Source organism: Perna viridis, chromosome 11, assembly GCF_037379345.1.
Source record: "Perna viridis isolate PV_CMFRI_1.1 ecotype Kerala chromosome 11, ASM3737934v1, whole genome shotgun sequence".
NCBI lineage: Eukaryota > Metazoa > Mollusca > Bivalvia > Mytilida > Mytilidae > Perna > Perna viridis.
In genome coordinates this window covers 30,188,465-30,214,552 of record NC_142455.1, presented here as the reverse complement: position 1 = coordinate 30,214,552, position 26,088 = coordinate 30,188,465, and the positions used below count along the sequence as shown (strand labels likewise).

Genomic DNA, 26,088 nt, shown 5'->3' with positions numbered 1-26,088 from the left:
AGATATCAATGACTGTATGGGTGAAAAATAATGACAACAAACTTAGTTAAACTTGGGGTAGCCTTGATAGTGCCACTTTTTTGTGCATTTTGTATTTATTTCTATTTTTTTTTTTGGGGGGGGGATTAACGCGAAGCTCTTTATTTCTCATGTATCTACATGTATTTTTTGTTTCATTATTTTTTTAATTACTCACGGAAGGAACAGCTAGCAAAAAATGTATGATAACCCTAGTTGAAGTGGAACCTAATGGACTCAAAGTGAGTATTTTGGTTATATTTTGTGTTAACATTGATCTCATTCATACTTTGTGTAATTGTTTAAACTTCCTTAGTCCAATAATTCCTCTTTTTAAAATGTTTGTTCTCTTTTTAGATCATCATGTGTGGCATGTGTAAAATTAATATAAAGAAAACCATGCAGAGAATTTTAAGGACGTATACTGAAGGATTCTTAGTATGTAACAGAAGCATTGTTTCAAATATTTCCCCATCCAACGCACGGTATTTTCCTCAATGTACTCATTCGAGAATTTAAGCAGTACTTTAGTTTCTTAGTTTACAAAGAACAATGTTGCTTGAGACTGCGATTTTGAAGTTGAACCCTTTATCAGAGTTATTTCCCCTTTACACAAGTATTACTTTGGTTCTTGGATATCAGTAATCAAACAAACGTTACAGTGATTGTAACTTTTCAATTTGGATTACCTCCTTAAGTAGTTGTCTTTGTAAGATTCATGCAAAATCTGAAAAATGTGATACATTCCAAAAGAGGCTACATATTTTTATTTTGGTAATTAAGTTGTTTTATGGGCCTATACTAAATAATGTGTAATTATTCGTTCAAATCCACCTGCTCTTAGGAGATAATCGACACTGAAAATACAGTAGATTCTATTGTATTTGAGCGTCATTTACAGAGTTATCTCCCTTAATTTTGAAATCTACAGTGCATTCTATATAATTTTTATCTCTTAACAGCACGGGTTATATGTAAAACCACATGTTTACTTCTGTTTACTATAACATTTCAAACAAAATATCAAAAATAAAAATATGTAAGCTTTTCACCCATGAATCACATTTTGCATGATCCTTCGCTGGAGTGCTATATTATTCGTCATTTGCTAACATTTATTCTCATTGCATGATTTTTGTCAGACCCTTGTATATATATTAGGATAAAGTGACCATTGAAGGCTGAGCAAAAAATATGTAGTTAAGTAGTCTGGACAATAGATCTAAATAAATATAGACCAAAAAGTTTACATTTATATACTGTTCGGAATTTTTTTTTTAAGAATCTGAATGATTTTATCTTGATACTGGCTCTCACGAAAAATACAATTTGATCTCGTCTTCCCAGTTTATTGCGGGAATAAATTAACAGCAATCCAATACTTCCCCTTATGCAAAGACATAAATTGTAATATTGTTAATCTATTTTTTTAGGAATCGTGGTTAATTATGCTTTGATTATGATGCTTCTTCATGCATCTAACTGTTATTTATTGGAATATCAAATGTCACTTCTATATAAATGGTTCGGGTAAAAGCAAACGTTAATCATACTTCATGATGTCAGCTGGACTCTTGTGCCTCTTCCTTTTGATTGGGAATTTGTACTTCGGTAAGCTTGTCACTTACATGATAATTTCATAATGATGTTACTTTTAAATAATGTAACATTTCGGTGGCTGTTTAAAAAAAGTAGAGGACGCTTACCCTACCGGTGCACCAGGTCCATGCTCTCACTTTTGAGTGGAATCCGAGTTGCTCATTTACTTGTGACCCCTTGCAGGTCCGGGTTCAAAAGAATGGCCATGCAGCGCAGGGTGCTAGGGCGTTCTGCCCACACAGCAACTGGGTTGTGTTCCCCAGGTGGTGGAATGGGGTACCCCTGGTGTGTTGCATGCTTGGGTTGTCAGGCTATAATACGGAAAACCTGACCGCAAACCATAGTGGTGAACCGTGCTGGGAAAGATGTCATGAAGAACAATACTGTGGTATTCTTCCGGGATATGAGCAATAGGGCTCCGCCACAGGAGGCTAAATTGCCCGACCCTACCCACCTCTCCCTATTTCCAGTGGCAATCAAAATTTGTCGACCCCATTAAGTGCACGGTGATGCGTGCCTACTTCTCTTTCTGGTCTTTGTCCCTGAATTGCATTCTTTTGAAGAAGGATTCGAATTATTTCCTGGTGTCAGATTTTCTCCAATGATACATGGGGCGATATTGGCCATTGATAGTGCAATTCTCGGAAGTCAAATGCTGATTGATATGATAATGATAACCATGCAGTGACGATCATCCAACATTTATTAAATTAGTAATTTGAAAACAGGTGTTTTCTGCAGTATTCTTCATTTTGTTTCGGGTTTTAATAGATCTTATACTGGCGATAGCTGTAACAACGGACACTTTACATGTCAAGAACTTAGCGTAAATTTTGTTTTCTCATCTACTATAAAAGTGGTAACATTCGATAATGCAGTATGAATATAAGAAACAAAACAGTTTCATACTTTTGTTATTCTCCATTAATAGGAAACGCTGGTCCGAGGTCATGCATAGCCATTAACGGCAAATGTAGTTATAGGAATGAGACAGACATAGCTGACGGAATCGTTGTTGAAATGTTTCACTCTGATTGTTTGCTTCCAAAGAAATGTTTTGTAGAATGTAAGCATCGATTAAATTGTTCTTAACCTTTACCATTGTTACTAAATGTTCAATTTAAATATTTCAGCATCATTGTTACATATACATTTCAAATAGTATAAATTTTGTTTTTGCTTTTGTTTATTTGTTTGTGTATTTTGCTGGTATGTTTGTTGATTTTGTTTTTGTTTTTTACTTTTTTTCCTATTGTTTTTGTTTGGGTCTTAATTAATACCTCTTCCATGTGATCAAATTACGTTACTTTTTTTCAAAACAGATTACTAGTTATTACAACTGACTGAATTTTGTTATAAAGTTTTATATATGTATGTCATATGCAGAGAATTTGACTTCAGACAAATGTGTTATCACTTCCAGGTAGACGACCTTGTTATTATTTTGACCATAAGGTTAGTGGGGCTGGGAGTGGGTCAATATTTTTACCACATCGTAAGTGTGGTCGGGAATGGGTTTATTTTTATCACAGCGTAAGTGGGGGTGAAAGTGGGTTAATATTTTGACAATATGATTAGTAGGGTGGGTTGGGAATGGGTTAATATTTTGAGGTTAATGGGGCTGGAAGTGGGTCAATATTTTAAACGCTGTGTAAGTATGGAGGCTAGAAACCACTAATTCCACTTCCCATTTGCTTCTATGCAAATTTCACAATATTCAATGGCTTCTATGGACTTTACCTTAACTTTAACCTGCAGAAGACTATATATCAGCATGATTCTACATATGTCAGCTCACAATCCTCAGAATGGCATGTGGGATTAGCAGACTTGCAGTACAGTACTGGTCACCGGAAGTGAAGTGTCCATAAATAGCATGAGAAATCCCAGTGTTTTCATAAGATAGGGGTATATTTAGAAATCATTATGGAGCTTCACATCACAAGAAGCAAAATGCACCTATAAAATGTACAAAAATGTTTTTCCTTTCAGAAACTGTTTAAATGTTTTAAATAAGATGAGAACTTTTTTTCACAGCACTATGAGGAACATGGGTAATTTCTGCATAGGACTATTTTTACGTACGTTCCAAATGCTCATTGGTTGAATTGTTGGTCTGTAACCTAGATGGGAAATGGGTTAATTTTTTTACCACAGGGTAAGTGAGGTTGTGAGTGGGTAAATATTCTGACAATATGGTTAGTAGGGTTTGAAGTGGGTTAATATTTTGACTACATGGCTAGTGGGACTGGGAGTAGGTTGATATTTTGATTACAGGGTTAGTGTAGTAGGGAGTGAGTTAATTATTTGACCACATGGTTTGTGGGCCTGGGAATGGGTATCTTTTTGCTAGTTTTGCCGCCAGTATTTTATGGTAATCTATTTATTTCCTTAAATAAATAGGTTTATGGATGTCAAAATGTGTTTTAATTTTATTTCAATAGGCTCCGTCCGATTTACAAAGTACAAAAATGGTTTCTGTGCTGATATTTGCCCTCCTGAGTATAAAGAAGAGAGGGATCTTTGTCGTTGTAAAAAAGGACGCAGTGTGTGCTGTTACAAAGATGAATAGAAAACTGAAACTAAGAATCCTTCAGATAAAATATTTGAATTGAAATATGAATAATTCCGGCCTTGAGACATTACGGATAACCAATAACCTTTTCGTGTTGAGAAAATAATATTTTATTCGTCCTTTAAATCTAACGTTACCTTAACACTAATTTATCATTAATGGAGCATTAACGTTAAATCAACGTTAATTATCATTGAGATTTTTTTTTGTTAATTTAACGTAAACATTTAACAGATACCTAACCTTATCATATATTCAATATCATGATGTTGGGGTTATTGCCTTTCATATAAGTGATGTTTATGGTACATGTAACAGTAACATGAGTAAGTAGCTATACTAAAGAAATTGTCAATAATTGTTACTTTACAACACATCAATAGTGTTAACGCAACGGAGTTCTATATTAGGCTAGTTAAAAGAAAAAAAAGTTTTAAGACAAGATTGACTTTAATTTAAGTATTTGATCATTTAAATGATTCTGCATGCTGTGACTAATCAGGATTAAAAATATACTGAAACTAGCCCTCAAACAGAACAAATCCTCAATGTATTTGCTTCACCATTACACTTATATGCAACACACTAACATTTATACACATATAGTTTGTCCTGTGTTGAAGTTATCAGTCCCTGATTGGTGGTTGGATTATTACCAGCACTTGCATTTTCCTGGGAAAATTCTCTGCATGCCTGGTTTTCTTTATATTAATTTCACACATGCCACACATGATGATTTAAAAAGAGAACAAACATTTTAAAGAAAGAATTATTGGACTAAGGAAGTTTAAACAATTACACAAAGTATGAATGAGATCAATGTTAACACAAACTATAACCAACATACTCACTTTGAGTCCATTAGGTTCCACTTCAACTAGGGTTTCACATACATTTTTTGCTAGCTGTTCCTTCTGTGAGTGATTAAAAAAAATAATGAAACAAAAAATACATGTATATACATGAGAAATAAAGAGCTTCGCGTTAATCCCCCCCCCCAAAAAAAAGAAATAAATAAAAAATGCACAAAAAAGTGGCACTATCAAGGCTACCCCAAGTTTAACTAAGTTTGTTGTCATTATTTTTCACCCATACAGCCATTGATATCTTGTTCAAAACACACTTTTCTGACAAGGTTACCAAGTACCTTTTTAATTTATTAGTCAATCATCTTAACAAATGGTCCGTTTTTCAACGAATACATTTCATTGGCCGTTTCCGCCTCTGTTTTAAAGATTGACATTTATACAAATCGGGAGGGAGCTTACTTGAATAGATATGAACAATTCATCAAAGTTTCATAAAAGTTGGTGAAAGTATTTCAGAGGTTATGTCCCAAAACCTGAAAATCCCCCTTTTTAAGTATAAAAATTTATAACACAAAACGAATAAATATTGAAAGGGAGCTTACATAAACACATATGAACAATTTATCAAAGTTTCATAAAAGTTAGCGAAAGTGTGAGTTATTGTCTGAAGTATTGATGACGGACGGATGAACGGGCGTATAAAATTGATCCCAGAATTTTGCTCCTGGATCTGCCGGGAATGAAAAAAATATACAAAAATATCAAAAGAAATTAACAATTCACAAAGTCATGACCCTTGTTGGAAACGTTTGTGAGTTAAAGTCCAAAAAATGGGAAATTGTCCCATATTTATATAAATTAACTCCAAAAGAAAATATGAAAAAAAAAATAAATTGATAAAATAAAAAAAATGTATAAAAAATCAAAAGCGATCTGATGGTAATAAAAATAAACTATTTAACAGTTTCAAGAAAATTGTCTGAAGCATTATCATACATGTTATTGTGCAATTATGGGAAATATCTATCCCCTTTTTAAATAATGTCCAAAATAAATAAAATACTTTGCAGAGCGCAGCTTGATACAACTGCAGAGATCAAACCCTGAACATTTAAGGCAGGTATTAACACACCATTGAAAGTCAATATGTACAGCTTCGAACTTTTATTAGTTTTAGATATTTGACACATGATAAGAATTTGATCAGAATAGAAGTGGTCACTTTTTGGCCAATTTTTCCTCAGTGATTCCAGTCAAAACCTCCAAAATCAACCCAAACGTTTTTTGAGGGTTTGGCATCTTGTAGTACAATTTTAAAGAGATTCATTCCCTTTTTATTCAAGGTATCATCTACAAATTAAACAAACATTATTGTTTCTGACCCCTATGTGGCCTCTTATTCTTTCTTGGCTCAAGTCAATTGCGTACGTTCCAAATGCTCATTGGTTGAATTGGTGGTCTGTAACCTTGTTGTCTTAGTGACGAGAAACTAAATGTAGTATAAAGGTACGTGAGACCTAAAACCTTGAAATTGATTTACCTACCGCTGGAGTCCTACAATAAAATATATTTTCATGCACATTTATTTATTATGCCTTACCTTCTTATAAAATTTCAACGAAATCCTCTGAAAGCAAGAAGGAGATGTGCTAAAGTGGAATGTGATTAAAGGACAGACAGATGTGTTGATTCTTACATGTATGTACATTTCTTCTGTACATCACTTAACTTGGTTTGAGGTGGAGAGGGTATAAGAAAAGAAAGGTTTACATGTAGTGGCAAAAAATGTGTGTTTTGCTGTCAATTCAACACCTCATTTGTTGGAATACATGTACAATGAACATGTCTAATTGTTGATTTTCTTGAGGAAAATGTACTTCAGTGGCCTTATTGCTTTTTGGAATACTAGTAGATAAAATCTTAGAAAACAGTTCATCATTGAATATTTGGAGAGAAGAGATGAATAGGGGTCACAATTATAAATTATAGCAACTAGTATGGTGAGTACAAACAATAACCAACAAAATCCATTGACCAGTTTCTGAGTAGTTGTCTTTAATAAGTGTTTGATAGCAAATGTACCATGTAAAAGTACAACAAAGTCCCGTTAATCCTGGTTTAAAATCTCATATGAAAGCACTAGGGGAGATGCTAGTACATGTACATGTAAAACGATTGTTACATTATATGTATTGCAATATATATATATATATATGTACATGTACAAATGTATGTACTCAACGCAGTAAAAAAGGCCCAAAACTATCAAAATCAAACTGCTAGGGCAATATGATCAACTACATATTGTACATATTGTACAATTACATATTGTATCTAACAATCAAAGAAAATTTTAACAAAATCTGTCCAGCATTTTCAAAGGAGCTGTGAACTCACAAAATCTTCCTTTTGTGTCAATGTAAAAACAAACAGTGATTTGAATAAAAATGCACCTGGGTTTCAGATGAAAACAAAGAAGGAGGCTCCAGTACGCGCGTGCATGTTGTGTGATAGCGAGTAAACGCGTGCATGTGTGGGTGAGTGTGTAATGTTAAGAGCTTAATGTAATATTTAATTGTGTTAGATAAGCGCTATATAAAAACTTTGTAATAATAATAATAATAATAATTTTGGTTATACTTTAATATGAAAAACAAAGTCCGTTGGCCCTGAATACAATCCAGTGTATAAATATCTTCAATTTCAAAAATTCTTTTCAAATTTTTAAGACAATCCATGTACACCTATTTGGACAGACAAATGGACGGACAGGGGTATTTTCTATTAACCTCTCGACCTTTAAGTCACATTTGATGAAGGCATTACAAATAAGCTAATATTGCTGAGAGTAAGCTCACATTAGAACACCCCCTGCTTTAAATGAAGTTACAAATATAACCTGAAAGTTCAATTCCACCCCTTTTATATTGTAGTTCCCCGGCGAGTTTCATCAAAAACCTTAGAGTGGTATAGGAGCTGCCCTGACTAAGTTTAAACATGTAAACCCCTAAGTTGGATTATCTCCCTTTGGAGTCTTCCAAAGTAACTACTTTATACACATCTACTGGTACAGATGTTGCCCAACATTCTCATATTGTATAAAATATAATTAAAATCCCTTGAGCAGTTTAGGAGATGCACTGTCAAGATTATTATATGTAAAACGCTACAGTTTAATTATCTCCCTTTGGAGTCAACCCACTGTAACTACTGCTACCGGTACATATGATGCCAAAACTTCATATAAAATTTCATACAAATCCCTTAAGCTGTTTAGGAAGAGTTGTGCTGAAGAGGTTGTAAGAAGCAGTCCACAGTAAATTATATATTGATGTAAGATATTTCATCCAAATTGACGTTTAATCAGTTGGATATATTGGATAAAGCAATAAATAAAATGAAAAAAAAGAAAAATATTTTCACCGTTACCGTAGCTACAACCACACCTTAGGGCCTTATAATCACAAAAATGTCACAATTTGAATGTATTTTTTATATCTAATGGTTGAAATTTGTCAAACTAAGTAATTATATTTAGGAAAACAATTAACAATAAAGTACAAAGCAATCTGATTAGATTAGATCTGGTTACATAGCAGCCAAATTTCTTAATTTTTGACAATTTAAAACATACGAAAATAGGCTATGTTAAGACCCGTTTTGCCAAGAAGAGAAAGAAGATATTATCCAAATGTATGCATGGATGCGTAGCAGATGCTCTTCACTGAAATATATCAAAAATAAAAAATATGTCAAATATCTTTCTTTTTTGTTCATCTGGATCTGTAATCACCCCCCATAAAGACTTTTCTCCTTCTTAACGCTTTTCATACACACTTTGTGCAGACCATAACTTTTTTGACTTTTGACCTAGACTTCTAATATTTGGTATGGTGGTATATCCTCTCAGATAAAAATGTTGCGTACCAGTGTGGGTGACCTTTGACCTTGTCCATTAACCAAAGTTACAAATTTTGGCCAAATACTATGCATAATTTTGTCTGTGCCATACATTTTTGGTCTTTTTACTTACATATCTGACCTTGAGCATTTAAGTATTCTACACCAGGGCAGAGAGTAATGTTTTAGGTAAGTGACAAAGACCTTGACCTCTAACCCTAAGGACAAATAACAGAAATTTTGGCCATTTACCATACAAAATTGTGTCCGGGCCATAGTTGATTTGTCTTTTTACATAGATATCTGATATTTGGTATGTAAATACATCACATTAAGGTAGGGTGTAATGTTCAAGATAAGATGACTTTTGACCTTGACCTTTGTATCCAAGGTCAAATACCATACAAAATTTTGTGTGCGCCATATCGTTTTTACTTGACATATGATATTTGGTATTGGGTTGTGTTACCAGGAGCCAGGCATCACGTACTAGAGTGGTTGACATTTGAACTTGACTTTTGACCTCATCGTCAAAGAACATACCAAAGTTTGACGCTATTCGTACAAAATTTGTTCATAACAAAACTTTTTTGTCTTTTGATCTAGACTTCTAATAATTGGTATGTGGGTATATTCTCTCAAGGTGGAGTGTCGCGTACCAGAATAGATGAAATTTGACCTTAACCTGTAACCTCAAGGTCAAATAACATACACATTTTGGCAAAGTACCGCCCAAAATATTGTCTGGGCCACAACGTTTTTGCCTTTTTAGTTAAATATCTGACATTTGGTTTGTGGGTATATCACGCCAAGGCGTAGCGTCCTGTAACAAGGTGTGGGATTTTTTAACTTGACCTTTGACCAAATGACTCATTTCATGCTATATTTCACCTCGTAGTATGTCGTAAATGTAAAGAATCACTTGCCCTTTGTCACTTGATTGTGCTTAACTCCAGTAGCAGTAATAATCTTTTACACACCATTCTGTTATAGAATATGTGTTCTCTAAATTTAAAAGGAGAACTTTGAGCTTCAGTAATTATACTCCACGCAACAAAGTTGCGCAGGGTATAATATTTTTGACCAGTCCGTCTGACCGTCAATCCATCAGTCCATTTTCAATTTTCAGGACTTTTGTGGAACACTTGCAGATATTGACATGAATTTTTGGTTTATAAGTTCACCACAATCAGTAAAAGGTCAAGTTCACATTTCGATAATTTTTCCGAAATTACGGGACTTTTTTCTAAATTCTTGCAGATTATGGCATGATCTGTGCTAAATAAGTTACAGGTCAAGTGTACATTTTGTTCCGCTACGATGATGTTTTAATATCATTTTTGTCACAATGTTTTGTAATGCCTAAAAAAATCATTTTCAGAAATCTTTGTTAAATTTTATTTTGTTTCAATCTTTTCTAAGTCCTCATTAACACTAATTCCCTTTTTTTTTTATCTAGGTCCTTCTTCATGTATTTCTCTTACGAACAAATTTACTTGAGACTCCAACATGGGGACACGTGGGGTACCGTATTTTGGCGTGTAGCAGTTCAGAAACTATGAATAAATCAAGAAAGAGTAATCAAGGGAACCAAGATTCTAGGAGAAATCTACAATTGCATACTTCATCTCGTAGTGGCACATTAGAATCAATTGCAATATAGAAAATATGAACTTTACAAGAAAGTTTTATGATTCTTCTACTTATTAATGCCCATACATGAGATCAGAAGTAAACTTTAACATAGTCAATGAAAAGTAAAATATAGGTTGCAGATAGTTCACTTTTGCCTGTATGCTAATTCCCTCTCCTTGATGCATCAGTATATAACTTAAGTTATATGCTCTTACCTTTTGTTACCAGTTATATTTAATGAAGTATGATACAAAAAGTACTAAATAGTGATGTTTTTACAAAAAAACGTTTTTTGTCTTATTTGACATATTCCTTTATAAATATTTCTATTTTCAACTAGGTTGAAACACAGACATAAACATGCACGTAGATTTTCCAATAGTTCTTCATCAACTACGTAATCCAGAGATAGTCAATTTCATAGTGAACCGGGTTGATATTTTTAAGATCTATTGACTGATCAGGTATCAATTGTATTTCATTTCTGATACATAAGAATTAAAACAAAACCTAAATATCGTAACAGAGTTGTATAAGCAGAAAATGTAGGTCAAAATAACATAATTCTTTATAATGTTTTTATCAAATAAATGGCATGTAAAATGTATGCACAATTTTAGCTAGTTCTTCCTAAAATGGGTAATGAATGATCACACACAAAATGGTTTTTGAATGCCATTCAAATTTATTTCAATATGATTAGGGTACAAATATTACCCTAATGTCTTATATATCCAAAAAATACGAGCCAATTTCGATTTTACTGTTGTCTATTTTCCATTCCTAGACTGTAATATTCCGGAAGCACTCTCCTACGGTGTTAACATTTACAACTGGTCTGTTTTCTTGCATTTGAAATTAAGTGTCAGATTTTATTTATCACAACAGATTCCTCGGGTACCGATTTCACAAATTTCTATAAACGCTTTCGAAGATTTTTCACCGTTACAAACTTTAATCATGATTTAGTATTTCTGGTATCATACTTGTACCTCAATCAATATAAAAGACAGGATCATATCACCGAAGTTATATACTGACGCATCAAGGATAGTGAATCAGCATCCATTCGGAGTTTAGTATCTGCAACCTATATTTTACATTTCATTGATTGTGTTAAAGTTTACTTTTGATCTCATGTATGGGTATATTAAGTAAAAAGATCATGTAAACTTGTTGCCTGTATTGTATAAAAGTAATTCGCATTTTACAATTATGCAATTTATTCTTAAATGCAACGACAAGATGAAATGTATAATTTTAGGTTACCCATGTTTGGTTTACTCACACAAGTAATAGATGTAGGGTAACAGGCCAGTAAACAAGCATTTGTTATTCTTAGCTCACCTGGCCAAGGGACAAGGAAGCTTATGCCATCACTTGCCGTTCGTCACCATCGGAAAAATTTTCGAAATTCTTCTCCTCTAGATAATTGTGCACATAACGAAGGTTGGGATTTATGATCCGTGAAAAAGCATAGCCGCCGTTACTAAAAATAGAACATAAGGGTCTAAAGGCATATTTAAAAAAAAAAATAACTCAAAAACCGTTGCCTTTAGCGAAATTCTGGCAGGCGATAATATTTTTCAGCATCAAGAGACAGACCTATGCCGAAATTATGAAAACAATTTTGAGAACTGATACCGGAGTTATGACCCCTAAAACAGCTTTTTTGACATTCATCGTATATGTAACCAAATGTCTGACCTTTCCGATGGGACCTAGACCTTTGCAGTAACAGTTAGGTTTGTTTTTTGTCAAATGCAAACTATTTACTCAACCTCAAGGAAAAATCGAAAAGTTAAAACCATTGGGTGTGTATATTTAATTTTAAAAAATCAAAACCCTTGGATTATGTATGCTTTAGTTAAAAACGGGTGATTTTGATATTTATGATTTAGTTTCATTACTATTGGTACTTTGGAGGCGCTTTTGACATATGATATAAATAATATAAGTTTTGCAATGAAAAACCTAGTCCTGTTTGTTATATTTAGACATCTAGAGAATTGGAGGACATTACCTCGTTACAAAGTTACAAATCGAAGAAGAACGAAAAGGATAAATACAATTTGTGCAATAAGTAAATATTTTGTGCACAGACATATTATATACATTATTATCGTGAGCCCAAACAATGATTTTGTAATGTTAACTTTTCTAGCATGTTAGACTTATAAACTGGTTATTCTACAGCTGCAGATAATGAGATGAGTATATTGTCGTCGAGACAATTAAGAGTTATCTCTCTTTGTATTAATTTTATATGAAGATGTATAATTGTCAAAATAAATTGTTATGGTATATATGTGGGCTTATTGCGTGTGTTTTTCTTTTTAATTTGAAATTCGATCTTGACGATATGGAAATGTATATAATCGAATGTTTCTTTGTTAAATACGTGACTAAACGAAACAAGACTAGAAATATAAAAAACACAACTACAAAAAAAAAAATCCGAATTGGGATCATGGACCAGGTGCAACAGTCGGGTAAAAAATAGACATAAAGAACAACAACTCTTCCATGAATTTTGGCGCGAATCTAAGAGCTGAGAAAAAATGTAATTGTAAGACATTCAACCAGTTCTCCTATAATTTTGGAATTGGATCTGTCAAATTCCAGGCTGATTTTTTTTCGACTAGTGCTCCGGAAACTTGTTATTGTAATAGAAAGGCTGAGGATTTCAGATTGTGGTAAATGAGTGCCCCAGGAAATATTTTATTGTAATAGGAAGTACGAAAATATTTTACTGGAATAGCAAGTACGGACAATGTATGATATGATTCGTTCGATACTTTTGTTAAACTTTCTCTTAAATCAGTACTCTTGTCTGTTTTTTCGTCTTTCCTCGATTTTCGAGTTTCATTGTTATTCTTATCTCGATGATACAATATAATAGTAAATAATTACATTTCAGCTAATATCCTTTTATTATACATTAACTCTAATCGGGAGATACACCAATAGAGCCTAGATATAAAATATGGAAATAATAGTTATCACTGTGGTCAAGGCTCTTGTAGAAAAAATTCTATTAGGTAATTAATAAGATTAGGTATAAACAAAGGGACAAACAATTTTACAATTACTGTGAACTTTTAATTGTATTCAATTATTCAAGATTTTACTGTCGAATGTTTTAAAATTATAAAAATAGTTTTGACCCGTATTAAAAATAATTTGACAGGATATAAATGAGGGAAGAATAATCAAGGTTATAGAGGTAATCAAAAGGATGTTATCCAGGGACAAAGACCAGACATGGAAAACAGACATACACAACAAAGAACATTAAATAAATCATAAAAACATAAATCATAAAGTATCAAGAGCAAATTAGCAACTCGGACGCCACTAAAATCTGGGAGCACGGACCAGGTGCACCGGTAGGGTAAGCGTCCCCTGCTTTTCTCGAAACACCCGCCGAGTTGTTCATAAAAGTCAAGGCCGGGGTAGAAAGTCAGGGTTTCAAATTAAGTTATTTTACCAGGGAAGTGAAGGGCAGATTCCGGCTTTGGCTAATTTTTCACTATTTGAATGCCCACACACTTTGTTTGCTGTATTTGCTTACCTTTTTGATATTTTGATATACGTCTCCTTGAAATGTCTTCCATATCTCTTATGAGTGTGTATCTCTTACGTGAAAACTTAAAGACAACTTCATTTCACAAAAGTAAAAAAAAAGTAAAACTAATTTGTGTGTTTCGTCATTTTGATCTTTTGTACAATTTAAGAAATGACACGAAGCTATAGCATAACTCAATAATGTACGTTAACGGTTGTTTTTAATCATTTGATAATACGTAAGTATATCTATTTACAAAGCCTAATCCTTGGAAGGCTAATAAAGCATTTGAATCTATGGTTTATCAAACTAATACACAAAAGAGAGTTTTTTTTTAATATAAGAATGTATGAAGGGTAGAAATAAACGAATGAGATTATGCTTAAACAATAGGGACAGATTATACACTGTTTTGATTGTCGACAAATACTGTAAACTGATGAGCCATAATTACAAATTCAGATGCACAACTCATGAATAAATCTTTATTCAACCAGAAGTTAATTATTGCAAAGGCCTTTTCTTTTTTACATATTGTGGTTTTGCTAAAATGGAAATATTTTGAATTACGGTTGTCCAACTGCGCGCATGAACATGGTTATAGTTATATTGTGTCAGTCTCAACCAAAGCAAAAAAGATTGACCACTCGTGTACTTAAATGCTTTCATTTGTAGATACGATATCAAATTATGCAAGCAAAACTGTTTGGTAGGACATGAATAAGGTCATATGCCATCTGAGAAAAAAAAGTAGTATTTGATTCTTGACAGATTTTCGTATTAATAAAACCATATCACGTTGTGTTTTTGATTTAATGAATTAAATACCAAATGTTAACGTTGCATACTTGATGTGAATAACTTAACCAATATATAAAAAAATCTATGTATATTTTCAATTCAAGAGAAAACCGACAGTATTAAGTAAAAACAAATGTAAATTTGTCATTTATCAGATCCACTTGCATTGAAGGTTTTATTTTATATGGATACAACTACTGTTAATCTCAAACATTAAGATCAAAGTATTTAGGAATTAAATATCTATCTTCCTGTTTATGATAATTATTATATTATTGCAGCTTTCTAACTTATTATTACAGGTTGGGTAAAATACGCTAATTGGCAACCCTGACTTTCGGAAATATTGTTTCCTAAATAACATCATAACATCTTGACTGTTGATAAGTCAATAACATGATGTATTGATAGTTCACACTCATTCTAACTTTATAAACATTTTCCTTTAGCATACGTACCGTTGCAAATACTACATACATGAAAGCAATTGTTTTAGTATTGTTTTTTTTGTGACGAAAACATTCGATGAACTCAATTATCCGATAAATTTTTCTACTGGTAATCTGAAAAAGATCGGTACTTTAAATTATACCGATATATTCAAGGGAAGTCGTGGGTCCTACCGTCTTTTTCATTGAGATTGGAATATTAGTCTATTGAAAAGTAATGATAAAGGTAATGTTGTCAAAAAAAAAAAAAAAAACAAAAAACAACAAAAAAACAAAAAAAACAAAAAAAAAAAAAAAAACACAAGAATTCGCAGGTTGAATAGTTAGGAAATCATGTAACAGAAACATGATAATTGATATGCCATCATTTTCCTTCCCTATCCAACATATCGATCTAGATAACATGTCACATATTCTTGGTGCATTACGTGAACCAAAACAAAGTCTCAAATAGTAGCAATACGAATTTTGTCGTTACAAACAAAACAGGTGGTGTTGATCTTTAGAAATGCCTCTTTGTTTGAACACGTCTGTAACATCTGTCTTAAGTAAAGCATGTTGTTCGCATTGTTTTATTTTATCGATAGCGTCGTCAATTGCAACATAAGATAGCGAACACAACTCTTTATCACGGAGATTATTCACACCCGATTGTTTCTCACTATCATGGACATATGACAAATCTACAATTAGGCGATTCTTACCGGAGTACTTCGATTTGGTTATTTCTGTAGGACTCACTCTATAAGACGAAAAATGAAGTTTGTAGGAGGGACCTTTAATGTATCCTATCATAAATGATACTACAGACACTGTGAAGTCAGCTTCATATCTTGACCTACACTTAGAAATCGATGGTAAAGGAAAAGTATTGACCAATATTACGACAAACGTGATGATTTTTCATTCAAAATTGTCAAATTTCCTTTCATCTGTAGCAACATCCCTTCAGCACCTGCGTTTGGAGTGTTCATATCGCAACTGATACGTTATACCAAAGCTTGCCGAAACTACGCACAGTTTTTGTATCGCGATAGAACTCTAACAAATAGGCTTCTGGAACAGGGGTATGTTGCTACAAGATTGAATTAATCACTACAGAAGTTTTATGGTCGTCATCATGAACTCGTGGATCGTTATGGTGTATCCATCAGCACCATAAAAAACTGATTTATTCAACGGGTCCTAGTTTCCCTTTCCTCGTTTTTCTACCCCGGACTTGACTTTTTATCAAAAGAATGTAATCCTGGGACAAACACCAATTATTTTTTCTTATTTCTTTGTTTATTCTTTTTTAACTTCATTTACAAAGATTAATATATAACGTTTTAAAAGGACTGTTTGAAAACAATACAAAATTTCAGTTTTGAAGAATATACTTCAAAAGGTTTTTTTTAATTCTCTTAAGCTTAAAATACGACAAAAAACCACCAATCAATAACATTTGGTTTTCTTTCTTACATTTGCTATTGTATTCTGGTGAGCCTGTACTACACGACTACTACCAGTTTTTGATCGATATGTGTTGCCTTTTTTTGCTAAACCTATAAAACGTAGGGTTTGGCAAGCTCCTTTATCGCATATTAGATATTATGAATTTGTTGAGATCAAACTTAAATTACACAAAACATGAATTTTAGTTAATCATTCAATATGACTTGTGGTGTATTCCGCCCGGGGAACAATACAAAAAAATCCATCCTAGAGAGATTACCAATATATTTGTAACAAATTGATTTGTCGACGCAAAACTTTGCATTTACATGTATCAGTCATTAGTCCCGTTTTTATTCTCAAGTTTATCGAGAGAGAACCTTTGAGAAATTTGCATAACGATGCTCGTTTTAAACCGGATCATCAGCTTTTTACTGATAAACGGTGTCGGGATGAAAGAGCCTTCGATTCCTATTGACAAATCATATATTTTATGTTCTCGGAGATTTATCATAAACAACAATGGATTCCAAAATGAGACGACAATAAAGAATAATGACCGCACCACATGTATCTCCCAAGGTAAAGGATTATGAAGTCATTTTTATGAGTTCAGTACAGTACATGTGTGGTGTGCTCTTCTCATTCTATTGTATAATGGAGACGGTAATGAATACTTCGCACAGGGTAATTTTGAAATTTCGAAGGAGAATGGGGAATTTAATTAAAATATTTATTTGTATAAAGACTTTATAATAATAATAATAATAATAATAATAATAATAGTAATAATAATAAAAACCGTTGAAATGTAAAAAAATTAAAATTTAAATAATTGATCAACAATTTGATATTATCAAAGAAAAATGCAAAGGGGAATCTACTGAGAAATTTCCTGGGGGATTTTATGGAGAATATGGGAATGGGCTATGGGTAATAGTTAATGTGTTGATGTAGCTATTGATTTTGGATCTGCAAAATGTACCACACAACCTCTTTCAAAACTTTTAACTTCTATACTCAGAAGTTTCAAAATGCTGGAATTTTTTTTTACGTTCAGTGTGGTGGACGCGTTTTTCAACAAACGGTCGGCATTACAATGGGAACAAATTGTGCGCCTCTACTTGCTGACATATTTCTTCACTTTTATGAGGCTGAACTTACAGCTGATCTGATCCGAAAGAAAGAACAGCGTTTAGCTAGATCCTTTTATCCCAGTTTCCGCTTTGTAGATGGCGTATTATCGTTAAACTAACCTAGTTTCGATGATTTGATACATCGCATCTTCCCCAAAAAACTTTGGATAAAGGATACTACAGACACTATGAAGTCAGCCTCATATCTTGACATACACTTAGAGATCGATGTTAAAAGAAAACGTTTGACTAAATTTTACGACAAACGTGATGACTTTTCATTCAGAATTGTCAACTTCCTTTTCATCTGTGGTAATATCCATTCAGCACTTGCGTATGGGTTTTTAAATCACAACTCATGCGTTATTCCAGAGATTGCGATAACTACGCAAATCTTTTGTATCGCGCTAGACTTCTTAGAATTAGACTTCTGGAACAGGGTTATGTTGCTACAAGATTGAAGTCATCACTACTGAAGTTTTATGGTCGTCATCATGAACTCGTGGATCGTTATGGTGTATCCATCAGCACCATGAAAACTGATTTGTTCAACGTGTCATAGTTTTCGTCTCCTCTTTCGTCTACCCCGGACTTGATTTTTTTTATGAGTAGCTCGACGGTTGCTTCCATTAAAGCTTACCTGACCGTTTACAAAGAGGATAGCTGCTGAAAGCTGACATATTTGTTGTAGAAGTTGAAACCTTCCTTGGATATTGTTCTCTTTAAAATAAGTATTACTTTGAAGCATGTGAATTAAAAAGAAAACTGCTACATTTTACTGTTATATTCTAAAACATTATATACAGAGAATACAATTGTGATAAACGAAAGATAACTTAAGTAGAATAACAAGATTTACAGGCTAATGTTTTAATAGAAAGTTAAGTTATAATTTGAACTTTTACAGATTTGCAATTTCCATCGTAAAGTTGATTGTTGTAATCGAGACACACTATAAATATTTCTGTCCACCCCCAAATTATACAACAAATGCCATGAACATATTAAATATAATTAAGGATATGACGATATCAATTGTAGCTTTTAAATATCCGTTTTATGAATAACCGTTTTCAATTGTAGCTTTAAGATTTACGAAAGAATATTGATATTTATTTGCGATAAAAGTTTTAAATGCCGGAAATTCTTCAACATAAGTCTTATTTGATGAGCAACTTTTCTTTCTTTTAACTAGATGAGTCGATAAGAAGTGTAAACATTTAAGTTAATTAAAACTGCATTTTTAAAAAAAAAAAGTTTGATTCAATACGTAGCAGGTTTCTCTCCCTGACTAAAAGTACAAAGCAAAATACAGAACGTTAACGAAGAATCAATGATTCAATAAATTTTCCTTTGCTTATAATAAGAAAAAAAATTTTACTTCACACAGCATACACGACTGTAAAATGGATCATACTACGTGAATGATTTGATAACATGGGGATTCGTTATGAAACATGTGTTTTAGTTTGTATATTTTTCTCTTTAGGTAAGATATTCCATTAATTTGGTCAATGGTAGGGAATTAAGGGTTAATTTTAATACATTTATGACTCCGGTTGTCGAGCAAAGGGTATAAATGGTTTTCTGTATATATTAAAGGGTCTTAGTTACGAAGCTAATCTCTGTAAGAATCAGACAATGGATGTATCATGGCAAAAACACCCCGCCCTCTAAAAAATAAAATAAAATAAAAATTACAAGTATTTCCAGGAAAGCTGAGTTAAAATGTAATCTGAAATGCAGAAATGGCCATCATTTCATTTTATGAGTCTCAGTAATCGAGATATAAATTACATGAAATATATATCACCTTTTGTAACTGTGAATTCTCTGCATCCTCTGACACTTCTGTCATTTTGTCTTCAACACACCATTTTCTATGTGTCATCATTGTCGATATCGTGTGCTTTTCTGAGCATTATAGTTTTATTTGAAATATAGTGTTAATTATCTATCAAAAAGTAAAATACACAAATACAATATTCAATATTGGTATTAAGCCGGATCTGACCTGTCCAATGTTGGAAATACAAATTGAAATAGTCCATTTGACATTTTTTTAGCTGGTCAGTAACGGTAGAATTACGAAAGGTTTTCTACACGGGTTACGTTATTGGTCCTCGGCAAGCCGCATTAAACTTCCAAAATGTCTCACTTTAATATAGTTTGTTAGGAACTTGCATATTAGCAGTCTATATTAGATTATTTTTGACTGTCTGGTCAATAACGGAATAAGTGGGTAAGATTTTCCACGCTCTATAAGTTATCGGTCCCTGGCTTGCCAGATTGAACTGCCCGTATGTCTCACTCCAGTTACTTAGCCTATATTATCGTTTTATATGAGTATGATTTTCATAAAATTGTATTGTATTTCAGGATATTGTGGGACACTTAAAGTTTTTACAGATGTAAGTTTATCTTGGAGTGATGCTCGATCGATCTGCGTTAGTGAAGGAATGGACTTAGTTATTGTAGAAGATAATGCAGAAATGAAGAGAGTAAACGCATGTGTTACGAACAACGGAGGGTATATAATCTAACTTGTTAATTAGTTTTCATTTGAAAGTTTTTTAGTCAGCAATAAGTGGTTGAAATGGATGGGGCATCTTTAATTCAAAATTATAGTAAAATTTATAATTTCAAAAAACAATTTAGTTGATTAAAAATGCATATATTGTCCGTCAAAATAAAACAAAATATCCCAAACTGATTTATAAGTACATTGCTTTTGATTATATGGTTAAAAGAGGCGTCAAAATACATGATACACAATAAATAAGTTATCAAGTTTCTTATATAAAAAATTAATGAAACGTATAGATATAGAAATATTGATTGATATTGCCAAAAAATAAAAAAAATAAAAAATAAAAACGTCCCAAGTACGTGCATCTCTAACATAATTTCCTTACATCTTGATAAAATATACGTGACTACCTCTTTGATGTCATTCGATGAACGCATCATAAAACTAGAAGAAGATAAATACACAATAAAAAGGTGATAAAAGGCGAAGACGTTGTGATCTTTAAAACAAAAACAACTGTCGCCTACATTAACTATAATCTGAGTTAAACACAACTACAAGTATGTTTTAATTGTTACGGATTTAAGCATAGATACATACTTTTTGTTATTGTGTTACATTTGTACTATTATGCTTAAACCGTATATCTTTTGTTGCTTAACACAGGTTCCTTCGGGATTGTTGGATAGGCGGATATTTTGACGATTTAAACAGTGAACTGAGATGGGTAGACAACACTATCATTCCTCTCACGCATCCAGATTGGGCTACTAATGAACCAAATTGTCTGCCTGGAACGGAATCAATTTATTGTGAAACGATTGAGGACTGTGTCAGGGTATCAACAGCACTTAAGTTAAAATCAATGACATGTACAAAATCATTTGACGTCATATGTGAAGCATGTAAGTGATTTTCGTAGCATCAAGCTCCATTATCCATAAATTTCGCCATTAATCCAACAAAATGATAAACACATTTGGTTTTGTTTTGATGACTTTTGTTTTTTCGTTCAATTCACGTCAATAATGTTCTTATCGAGACAAATGATTCAACTGACGAGTTAGCGAGTTAAAAAAGTCTTCTGTAAAGAAGGCTTAAAGTTTGTTCTTACCTCGCCTATGGCCGATTTATTGAAAAATCAAATCGACCAACAGCATTCCTTCAGCTGACTCTTGTTAATGAGACATTTTTTCTTTCAAGGTAGTTCCGAAGTTTTTTTATTGTGTAAATTTCAACAGAAAAAAAACTGGATTTTACCTCTAACCCCATTGGATCCCAATCCTTGACAAGTACATTAGAACTTTTCAAAGCAAAATTGATAACTTAAATACAAAACCCCTGAAAAGACCTAACTGAACAACTTAGGAACAGGCTGCTCTCCGCCATCTCAAGTCTCATACAGATATTTTTATCACAGCTGCGGACAAAGGTGGAGCTGTAGTTGCCTGAGATGCACAATGCTAAAGATCCCAAGTACCGTGAACCACGCTCCATAAATTGGAATAATAACTTTAAAGTTCTTATGGATGCCGTCGAGGACTATGCAAGAAAATGAAATGGATAAAACGTGAACAAGAAGACATTGTTTCTATGTCAGAGTGATTAAAGGCCGTGAGGTCTTTAATTTTGAAACGAATGAAAGTTTTAAGTAGGTCAATGAGTGCCAAGGCTACATCAGTTTTCAAAGACCCCGATGTCTACTATACATGACAAATATGTCGTCGTACCAGCACAAAACAACATTGTTTTTGTCTGCAAAACATTTTATATCCAATGTTTATTATCAGAGGTAGACGTAGAAAATAATAGCAGTGATAAGACCTATACTGCTACTACTCTCTCCAAAGAAGAGATTGTGGAAAACCATCAATTGTGATTTACCGTCTATGTACTGGATTCCTAAACATCACTTCACAAGAATCCATACAAACAACGTTTCATAGCTGGATCTGCAAAATTTACCACCAAACCTCTTTCAAAACTTTTAACTTCTATACTCACAACTGTCAAAGAGGGTCTGCAGTCCTACCACAACACTTGTTACTCCCGTAGTGGTATTAATTCAATGTGGATCCTGAAAAATTCCAAAGATCTTTTGGAGACAATCAGTTCAAGACTATTATCTAAATATAATAGCATTAAAACCTATGATTTTTCAATACTTTATACTTCTACTCCCAATACTCAGTTAAAATCCCGACTTAAAAACATTATATATTGTTGTTTTTCCAAAAAAGATGGTACACCTAGATACAAATATATAGTTCTTCATACTTTGTAAGAAATAATTCCAAATCACCTTCCAAATATACAGAGGAAGATGTTTACAAAATGCTGGAATTTTTAGTCGACAACATATTTGTCCAGTGTTGTGGACGTGTTTTTCAACAAACGGTCGGCATTCCAATGGGAACAAATTGTGCTCCTTTACTTGCTGACCTATTCCTTTACTCTTATGAGGCTGACTTTATAGCTTATCTGATCAGAAAGAAAGAATATCGTTTGGCTAGATCTTTCAATCTCAGTTTCCGCTATATAGATGACGTATTATCTTTAAACAATCCTAATTTCGGGGATTTGATACATCGCATCTACCCAAAAGAACTTGAGATAAATGATACTACAGACACTGTGAAGTCAGCCTCATACCTTGATGTACACATAGAAATCGATGGTAAAGGAAAACTATTGACCAAACTTTACGACAAACGTGATGACTTTTCATTCAGAATTGTCAACTTTCCTTTCATCGGTGGCAATATCCCTTCGGCTCCTGCGAATGGAGTGTTCATATCACAACTCATACGTTATACCAGCTTGCCGAAACTACGCAGACTTTTTGTATCGCGCTAAAACTCTAACTCTAACAAATAGGCTTCTGGAACAAGGTTATGTTGCTACAAGATTGAATTCATCACTACAGAAGTTTTATGGTCGTCATCATGAACTCGTGGATCTCAACGGTGTACCCATCAGCACCATGAAAACTGCTTTATTCAACGTGTCATAGTTTTCCTTTCCTCGTTCGTCTACCCCGGACTTGACTTTTTATGAGTAACTCGGCGGGTGTTTCTAGAAGGGCAGAGGACGCTTACTCTACCGATGCACCTGGTCCATGCTCTCAGTTTTCAGTGGAATCCGAGTTGCTCATTTGCATTTGTTGCTTTGTATGTATGATTTTAGTTACTTTATGTTCTTTGTTGTGTGTGTCTGTTTTCCATGTCTGGACTTTGTCCCTGGATTGCATTCTTTTGATTATCGCTATAACCTTTGTTCCCTTGATTACTCTCTAAGAAAGGGATTTTCAACTTTCAGATTCTGCATTTTACGAAAACACTTCGGGCTAATAATACAAGAGACAACCATAAAATAATAAAGGAATACATTCTAACAGCAGGATTTCCCTCAAAAAGCCCTTTATATGCTTCCCAAGTTTAAGGTATCTGAGCCTATGGCAAATAGCGTAAAACACACCAGCGACCGTTTTCCTTTGGTCTTGTTAAATCATACTCACAATGTTGCAATCCAGAACATACTTATTCGCAACTAAATCCATAGTTCTTAGAGACGAAAACATGTCGTCAATAGTCAACGATTCGCGTTTTTACTGCCTATAGAAAAGAAAAGAGTATGAAGGTGCATCTTGTTACAAGTTCTTTCACGATTATCACTAGACGCCCCATGCCAATTATAAAAACACTCGGCAATGTCAGCGACCACAGTGTTCGACATGCCCTTTTACTTGGCAAACTGACGAGGCCAGCCAACGTCTTTAAGTTAAAAAATGGATTCACTTGCTTTAAGAAAACATCGTTTACGCTGTGATTTGCAAACGCTGCAAAATGGTTTACGTGGACAAACCTATCGAAAGTTGGTAGATCGTTTTGTTGAACACAAACAAAGTGTCACTAATGGAAAAGATGTCCAGTCGATAAACATTTTCGGGAGGAAAACCACAGTGTTAACGACATGAAAGTAATTGTACCTTTGGACAGTAATCAAGGGAACCGAGGTTATAGCGGTAATCAAAAGAATGTAATCCAGGGACAAAACCAGACATGGAAAACAGACATACACAACAAAGAACATAGAGTAACTAAAAGCATACATACAATGTAACAAAAGCAAATGACCAACTCGGACTCCACTGAAAAATGGGAGCAGGGACCAGGTGTACCGGTAGGATAAGCGTCCTCTGCTTTTCTAGAAACATCCACCGAGTTGCTTATAAAAAGTCAAGTCCGGGGTAGACGAACGAGGAAAGGAAAAGTATGACACGTTGAACAAATCACTTTTCATGGCGCAGATGGATACACCGTTGCGATCCACGAGTTCATGATAACGACCGTAAAACTTTTGTAGTGATGAATTCAATTTTGAAGCAACATAACCCTGTTCCAGATGCCTATTTGTTAGAATTTTAGCGCGATACAGAAAGCTCTGGCGTAGCGTATGATATGAACACTCCATACGTAGGTGCTGAAGGGATGGTGCCACAGATCAAAGGAAAGTTGACAATTGCGAATGAAAAGTCATCATGTTTGTCGTAAAGTTTGGTCAATAGTTTTCTTTTACTATCGATTGTTAAGTGTAGGTCAAGATATGAGACTTCATAGTGTCTGTAGTATCCTTTATCTCAGGTTCTTTGTGGTAGATGCGATGTATCAAAACCCCAAAATTAAGGTTGTTTAAAGATAATACGTCATTTATATAGCGGAAACTGATATTAAAAGGATATACCTAAACGGTATTCTTTCTTTCGGACCAGATCAGCTATAAAGTCAGTGTCATAAGTGTGAAGGAATATGCCAGTAAGTAGAAGAGCACAATTTGTTCCAATTGGAATGTCGACCGTTTGTAGAAAAACACGTCCACCACACTGGACAAATATGTCGTCGATTATTCCAGCATTTTGTAAACATCTTCTTCTGTATATTTTGAAGACGATTTGGAATTTTATTTCTTAGAAAGTATCAGGAATCTCTACCAAGAACTATATATAACGTATAATGTTTTTAAGTCGGGAGTTTAATTGAATGTGTGGAATGGAAGTATACAGTGTTGACAAATCATGGGTTTTAATGCTATTATATTCTCATAATAGTCTTGAACTTATTGTCTCCAAAAGATCTTTCGCATTTTACAGGATCCACTACGGGAGTAACAAGTGTTGTGGTAGGACTGCAAACCCTCTTTGACAGCTGCGAGTATAGAAGTTAAAAGTTTTGAAAGAGGTTTGGTGGTAAACTTTGCAAATCCACTTATGTAATCTTATTTGTATGGATTCTTGTGAAATTTAGGAATCCAGTACATAGACGGTAAATCACAGTCATCGTCCTTGAACCCAAAAAGAGGATAGCACAGATTTATGGTTTTCTACAATTTCTTCTTTGAAGAGTGTGGTAGCAATATAAAGTCTTATCACTGTTATTATTTTTTTCGTCTACCTCTGATAATAAACATTGGATGTAACATGTTTTGCAGACAAAAACAATGTTGTTATGGGCTTTGTCTGCTGGTACGACAACATATTTGTTATGTATAGTAGACAATGTTTTTGCTAAATTTGGGTCTTTGACAACTGATTTAGCATTGGTACTCATTGACCTACTTAAAATTTTCATTCGTTTC

General features: G+C 33.5%; 1 long non-coding RNA gene across 1 annotated transcript; it reads left to right on the top strand.

Moving 5' to 3' along the window:
* Positions 1-1,579: 1,579 nt before the first annotated feature.
* Positions 1,580-4,293, top strand: LOC148603682 (uncharacterized). The gene is made up of 3 exons (XR_015916898.1): positions 1,580-1,629; positions 2,549-2,683; positions 4,062-4,293. It is a non-coding gene; the product is annotated as an uncharacterized LOC148603682 (long non-coding RNA).
* The last annotated feature ends 21,795 nt before the right edge of the window (positions 4,294-26,088 follow it).